Raw genomic sequence first — 7,141 nt, 5'->3', positions numbered from 1 at the left:
AAACAATATATACCGTTGGGAAAAAACACGCTAGACGAATAAAAAATAAGCATAATGCAAAATGTATCAGAAAAAATAATAATAAAAGCACAGATTGAACTGACATTTATATTGTATAATCACAAAAAATGTGGAAAAGAGTGTTTACTATATATAAAAAGATAACAGCAGGTCGATTAAATATGAAAAACTCTATAACAAAATATTACCAAGAATGATAACATTTTTCTGTTTACATAGATTAAACATTTTTAAATTAACACATTTTTTCTTGTAGATACAATATTTTCTTTCTACATGATGGAATAATTTTTTTTATGTCCACTAAAAACTTTTTCAATCTCATATGACTTTCAGAAATTTTTATATTGAAGATGTATTATTTTTTATATTTCAATTGTTGAGATACTTCTTCGTATATAGGATATGCTTTATGATCTTACCATCATATTTTGATAAGTTTCTATATACAGAAAAATCATTGATGATGCAAAGATAACATGTATCTTGAAAGTTTCATTAGAAAACCCATCAAATACTTTAACACTTTCATCCCACAACAACATTAAATCTTTAATTAGTGGACTTAGATAAACATTTATGTCATTTCTTTAGTGTCTTTGACCGAATAAAATTAAAGACAATATCATGTATTTTTGTTTCATGCACAATGCACGAGATAAGCTGTGAATAACTAGTAAAACAAACAATAAACCAAGTTGATACTCAAATTATCAATCAGATTCATTCCATCTGTAGCTAAACCAAGTCGTGCATTTTTTTACTCTTTACTGAGATCAGGAAAGTCATAATCAAATTTCTTCAATCGCATAGAATCAATTAGATTAAGATGCATGCCATTACATTTTCTCCCATTTGCATGTCATATGAGGTTTTTAACATCAATTGGATTTGCAAACAAACACTTAATCCTTGGAATGATCATAAGATATCACACAACCTTCATAAGTGGTTCATCCTTTGTCATCTCTTAAATATTATCTTCGTCTTTATCTTTCAACTTGTAATGTGATAACCCACACCTCATACATTTTTTCAACAATTCAAATTTATTCATGTATAATATGCAATCATTAATACATACATGTATTTTTTTTTATACTTCATACTCATCAAACAAATAATCTTCTTGGCCTTAGGTAGAATATTTCCCTCTTGAAGCATTTAATTAAAAAAAAGAAGAAGCAATTCCACAAAGTTTTTATTAGTACATCCATTAATTACCTTCAAAATCATCAATTTTAACACTGTTGATAACTATGTGAAATTAGTTGATCTAGGATATAATGTGTTCCCAAATTTTGGTAACATTCAATTTTCTCTCATTCAAACAATTAATGTCAGGACACAAATTATAAGGTGAGGCTATGCATTAAAGATGACCTTCAATAGGACACAAATTTAACTTACAAGGTAGTGTTGGTTAAGCCTACATAAAAAAAAATATATTATTTAACTATACCGTAGGTTTGGGGGACACTAAAATGGATATAAAATTAAATAATTATTAAGAAGTTAACTTTAAGCCTATCTCAACCTTATAAAATTGGTTTATGAGGTGAGATAATCTACTATGAAATGTCCTAATCTCTAGTCGATATGAGATCTCCAACAATAATTAGAAACGAGAAATTGAAAGTGTGAGAAAATGAAAATGTGAGACAAATTTTATTTTTTTTCTCATTAAATAACTTAGCGTGGGCTAAGGTGACAATAATGTCATCTTAGTGTCGCTTAGACCTATGCTAAATATAATAAAATATTAATTTGCATTCACTTCGTGTCTCCATTCTCGATGCAGTATCATTCTGCAACTTATTTTTTGATTGTATATACGTTGTGTTCTCATTCTAGATGTTAACTTATTCTTATTATTTTAATAATTTTTAACTTGTATTCACTTTGTGTCTCCATTATAGACATCCTCATTCTAGACGCTAACTTATTATTATTATTTTAATAATTTTTAGTGTGAGTTTAAAAGTAAACATAATATTTGACATTTATTTTTGTGTGTAACTTAAGTAGACTTCATCCACCTAATGACTTTTTTTTATAACACCCTTTTTATTGACAATTAAAATAAATTTTTCTTGTACTGTTTCAAACCGTCGTCTATAAGAATTTATTAGACCATAATTTTCTAACTGAATCATCGCCTTTTTAAAAAGGAATTATAAAGACAACAGTTTTCAAGTTAATTATTATCATGAATTTATTTTTAAATTTATCACCGCGTTTTATACTACAACAAACAATCTAAACGTTGTCTATAAATATCGTCTATCATTGTTTTGCGCCAGTGTTCCTTTCTTCTATGATAAAAAAAATTGTGGTATACATAATTCTTTAAACAGTAAATTGAAACAAGCTAGTTAAATATCTCAGACATTTCTAACACCTTTTTAAAATCTCTATCTCCCTTTTCTAAAATTGAACGTAGAGTTCCAATTGGTCAAAGATTCAGCTCCCACAATTTGCAATATAGCATTAGAAAATTTAAATTGATTTTCCCGTTAACTACTACATAAAGAATAAAAAGTTTTAAGGCATCAAAATTGAATCCTAATTATTTGTGTAAAAGAATTTGAGGTTGTAATTGGAGTTAAGGTTATCTAATGGCTTTTCATATTAAAATCAAGTACAGTCACCCATGATTAACAACACAACATGACATTTTGAATCCAAATGTGTTTGAGCTCTAAGTTCCAGTGCATATGCTGACTACTCTTACAAAATTAAAGTTTCCCGTGGTTTGCGTCACTGTGATCTATCGTTGCGTGCCTTTTCTTTCTCCAAGATTTTGAAGTGACTAAATAATTTTGAGACGTGACATTTTCTTCGAGATTTCAATGTTTTTGATACGGAAGATAGGTAAAAAAAAGTATTAGATGCCATGTTTCTGCCACAGCTCCACCCAAAAGATGCCTGTCACTCACACAAAAAAAGTACGAGAACGTGAACAAAACATGAAGAACATTACCTGTTCCGGGTCTAGATGAATTGTAAACATGAAACCTGTGGCCTAAATTAACCAATAATGTTTCTATCAGGTTCATGATTCATGAACCAACCTAAAATCTTTTTAAACGATTCCCAAAGAGTCCCTTCCGTTAACAGGATCAGATATCAGTCGAAAGATAACATGTGAAAAGAGCATATTCCACCCAAACGTTAAACTACCATCAAAGGTATAAAGTGTCTGATTTGAAACAGTAATCTTGTTTCTTGCCAGTTGTTCTGGAATAATATATATATATAAACCCACAGGTAGCCCTCTGTTGCACTGCAACCATTTCATCATTTTCTGAAAAATATATAGAAAAGGGAGGCCCCACTCCACCTGCCCCAGAAACTGCATTGCCGAAATGAAGAATTGCGATGAATGGAAACCTTTCCTAGTAATGATAGCAATTGATTTTTCTTTAACCATGGTGAACATTCTTCTCAAGAAAGTCCTTCAAAAAGGAATGAACCATTTGGTTTTCATCACATATCGTCTGTCAGTTTCTACTATATTTTTGGCCCCCATCAGCTACTTTAAGGAAAGGTAGGCACCTTCAATTTCTTTTCTTATACAATATTTTTATGAAACCGAAACCATTCCCCAAGCCACATTAACAAGCTAATCTCTTTAAGACAAAGTTGGAAAATTTCACGTTGCCAGCATCCATTACTGAGATGCAGTTATATGTAAACCTTTTAACCTTTTGGAACATTGTTTTTATGTTAGCATATGCAGACAACCAAATTGTAATAATCATTGCTAGCCAGGATGTTAATGCTCAGATATGGAGCCATTTAAGCAAGAAGAGAGAACTTTTGAGAGATCTTATGTAACTGTATTTTCTTGCAGAAATAGAAGACCACGGCTCACATTTCAAATTTTATGCTACCTTTTCTTCAGTGCCATTATTGGGTTAGTCTCACGAAAATACGATCTTAACTTCTTTGCGATTCCAATTCTCAATAGATGTTTATGCATTATGGTTAACATGATAGTGGAAAAATACGTAACGAAATGACACTTTCTTGTAGGGCATCCGTCACACAATACTTCTTCCTTTTGGGGATCCAATACACGTCAGCCACATTTGCCTGTGCCTTTGTCAATACGGTGCCAGTGATAACCTTCATTATGGCATTGCCATTTGGGTATGAAACTATGAATATGTAGCCACTTTAGATCATGTTTTGACAAATTTCTTCATCAAAACTTCTAGGGAAAAAGAAGAAGAAAAGATTTGATATTTTTCATAAATACAAGAGATTTTACACTGATAAAGTTTTCTCGGATAAGTTTTCTAGATTTTTAATTTTTTCAATGTATCTTGTTCTCTTAGTAAATATCGCCACTCAAACAGCTAAATGGAAGATAAATGAATGCATCATCCTTTCCCTTTTCTTTTGATTCTACTACAGGCTAGAAACAGTGAACATTAAATGCAGAGGTGGGAAAGCGAAGATTCTGGGTACATTTGTGTGCGTAGGAGGGGCATTAGTGTTGACACTTTACAGAGGAAAGCCCTTGTTTGATGTCTCTCACTATGAAACAGCAGTTCCTCCAGTAGCCATGAGATCAGCAATGGACCAAGCTGCTTCTAGTGGTAGAACAACACAGAAATGGACCATTGGTGTAATAGCTTTGGTTATGGGAACCCTCTTTTGGTCTTTTTGGTTTATTCTACAGTAAAAAATAGGGAAGAGGTATCCTTGCCAGTATTCTAGCACAGCCATCATGACCTTCTTTGGAGCCATGCAAGCAGCTATTCTTGGTTTGTCCACTGGCAGCAACTTCTCCTCCTGGGTTTTCACGGACAAGATTCAAATAATCACTGTTCTTTATTCTGTAAGTCACTATCTTTTAAGTTCTGCATAATCAATTTTTTCCTTGTAAAAAATAATTACGTACAATTTTTGTTTTTAAAACCAAAACTACGTCATGTTAAACATTTCTTTACTTTATTAATTTATTGTTTTTTAACATAATTATTTCATAATTGGGCGATAATAATTTCTTGACAATATCTCTTATTTCTTATATTATATTAAATAAATACGTTTTATACTTCAAAACAATAAATATATTTTATAAATTTAAATATTGGTCCTTTAAAAGTTTGCATCGCTTCTTCTCCAAATAATTTTTTTTCTTTTGGGTTTATATTAATTTATTTAACCTCTTTAATATTTTTTATTCTAAAATACCATTTTCGAAAAATATATCACAGATACTAAAATCAAATGATATATTTATTATAAAAATTAAACATAAAACAAAATATATTAGTAGAAAATAATAAATTAACTTTTTTCAGAAACTAAATGTTTTAGGAACAAAAAAAAAACAACTATACTTCAGGGATACAAAGACATATATAAACCTTTTTATTCAGTACTTCCTATACTTAAAACATAATCTTTTAATAATACATTATATATGTGAATTTGATTTTTTTTAATTACTGCAAACGAGAATTAAAAGAGATTAAAAATAATATGTGTAAGGACTAAAATGAAATAATTAAAGAAGATAAATAACGATGTTTGTAGGGGATAGTTGGGTCAAGTGTGTGCTACGTGGGCATGTCATGGTGCGTGAAGAAGAGGGGTCCGGTCTTTACGGCAGCATTCAGCCCTCTTGTTCAGATAATGTCTGGCATGATTGATATCCCAGTCTTGCACGAGCAGCTGCATCTTGGAAGGTTATTTCTTGCATGTACCTAGCTACCTATTCTAACTATGCCATCTTCTTCTACAAAAACCACTTAACCCTTAAACTAAATCTCACTTGGTTCTTTTTTTTTTTGTTTAGTGTGGTGGGATCCGTGTTGGTGATGATCGGGTTGTACATTCTTCTTTGGGGCAAAAGCAAGGACATGATGCAGAATAGTGCCACTAAGTTTCTCCAAGGAGTTGAGGAAGCCAAGGAACAAGAACCACAAGTATAACGTATACATATACTGCTGCTGTAATTTCTTGTATGGCGCCACGCAATGAATCAAGTGGCAGTACTTTATGTTTATCAGTTCAGATAATTTCAACCATGTTTCTGTCTTCCATCTCTTTTCGTATTTGAAGTAGGAAACTAGTTGTTGGCACTGATACAGGTAGATGTAGATGGAAAAAATGTTTTTTAAAAATTAATGGTTAAATTGAAAGTTAATTTATATAAATCATACATACAAAATATTATATTAATCTTAAATATTTTAATATTTTATTTATATAAATCAAAATTGACGTAATGTGTATATATATTTCAAATATTGTTAGAAGTTTTGTTTTTATGCTTAGATTATCATAACCTCCGATAATGAATGCGCTTGAGAGAAATTTTATAAACTTCTATTACCTAATAAGGTTTTTATAGAATCTCGTTAAATAAGGTTGGTTTCTATCAAGATCACACGTTGAAAATAGTTTGGGTTAAATGGAAAAACGTATACAAAATAAAAGAAGAAGGTGATCTTGGAATTAAATTTTTAAAGTCATTCAATACAAGCAATAGTAGATAAACGGAAGTGGAGGATGGGACAGAAAGATAAGATCCCTGAAATGACATCCTAGAATCTATGTATGGGTCATGGTGGTGGAGGATGCGTAACGTCTGCGGGGAAGGAAACGAGGGAAATTAGTTTGATAAGAATTTGGGTTGGAAAGTAAACTCAAGAACAAGAATAATGTTTTGGGATAATAGATGGATGAGAGAAATCTCCCTTACGAATATATTCCCTAGACGACTATATGCAGATGCAAAACTGAAGCAAGAAACATTAGATGAGGTAGGTAGATGGAAGATAATAGGTGTGAGTGGTGCATAGAGTGGAGGAGGGTATTGTCTTTATAGGCAGAGGGTGAAGCCTAATTTTTTTGTGGAAAACTAGATGTAAATAGTTAGTGTAAAAGGTTGGAGCACCCTATTTTTATATATATATATATATATATATATATGTTGTTGATAAAAAAAAGTGGATGAGAGGAGTTGGTTTGAATGAAAAATGCCTCAAGTCTCTAGACTCATGCAATAATTAATTTAAAACACTTTAAGGACAAAAACAGAGGATGAAATTGAACAATATACTGTCAAACCAGCATGTAAAAAGCTACAAAATATTTG

General features: G+C 31.0%; 1 pseudogene; it reads left to right on the top strand.

Annotated features, from left to right (window-relative positions):
- The first annotated feature begins 3,321 nt into the window (after positions 1 to 3,321).
- Positions 3,322 to 6,079, top strand: LOC137812154 (WAT1-related protein At3g30340-like; annotated as a pseudogene).
- The last annotated feature ends 1,062 nt before the right edge of the window (positions 6,080 to 7,141 follow it).

Source organism: Phaseolus vulgaris, chromosome 2 (genome assembly GCF_000499845.2).
Source record: "Phaseolus vulgaris cultivar G19833 chromosome 2, P. vulgaris v2.0, whole genome shotgun sequence".
Lineage (NCBI taxonomy): Eukaryota > Viridiplantae > Streptophyta > Magnoliopsida > Fabales > Fabaceae > Phaseolus > Phaseolus vulgaris.
Note: the sequence above shows the minus strand (reverse complement) of the source record. Positions and strands in the feature narration are given on the sequence as shown.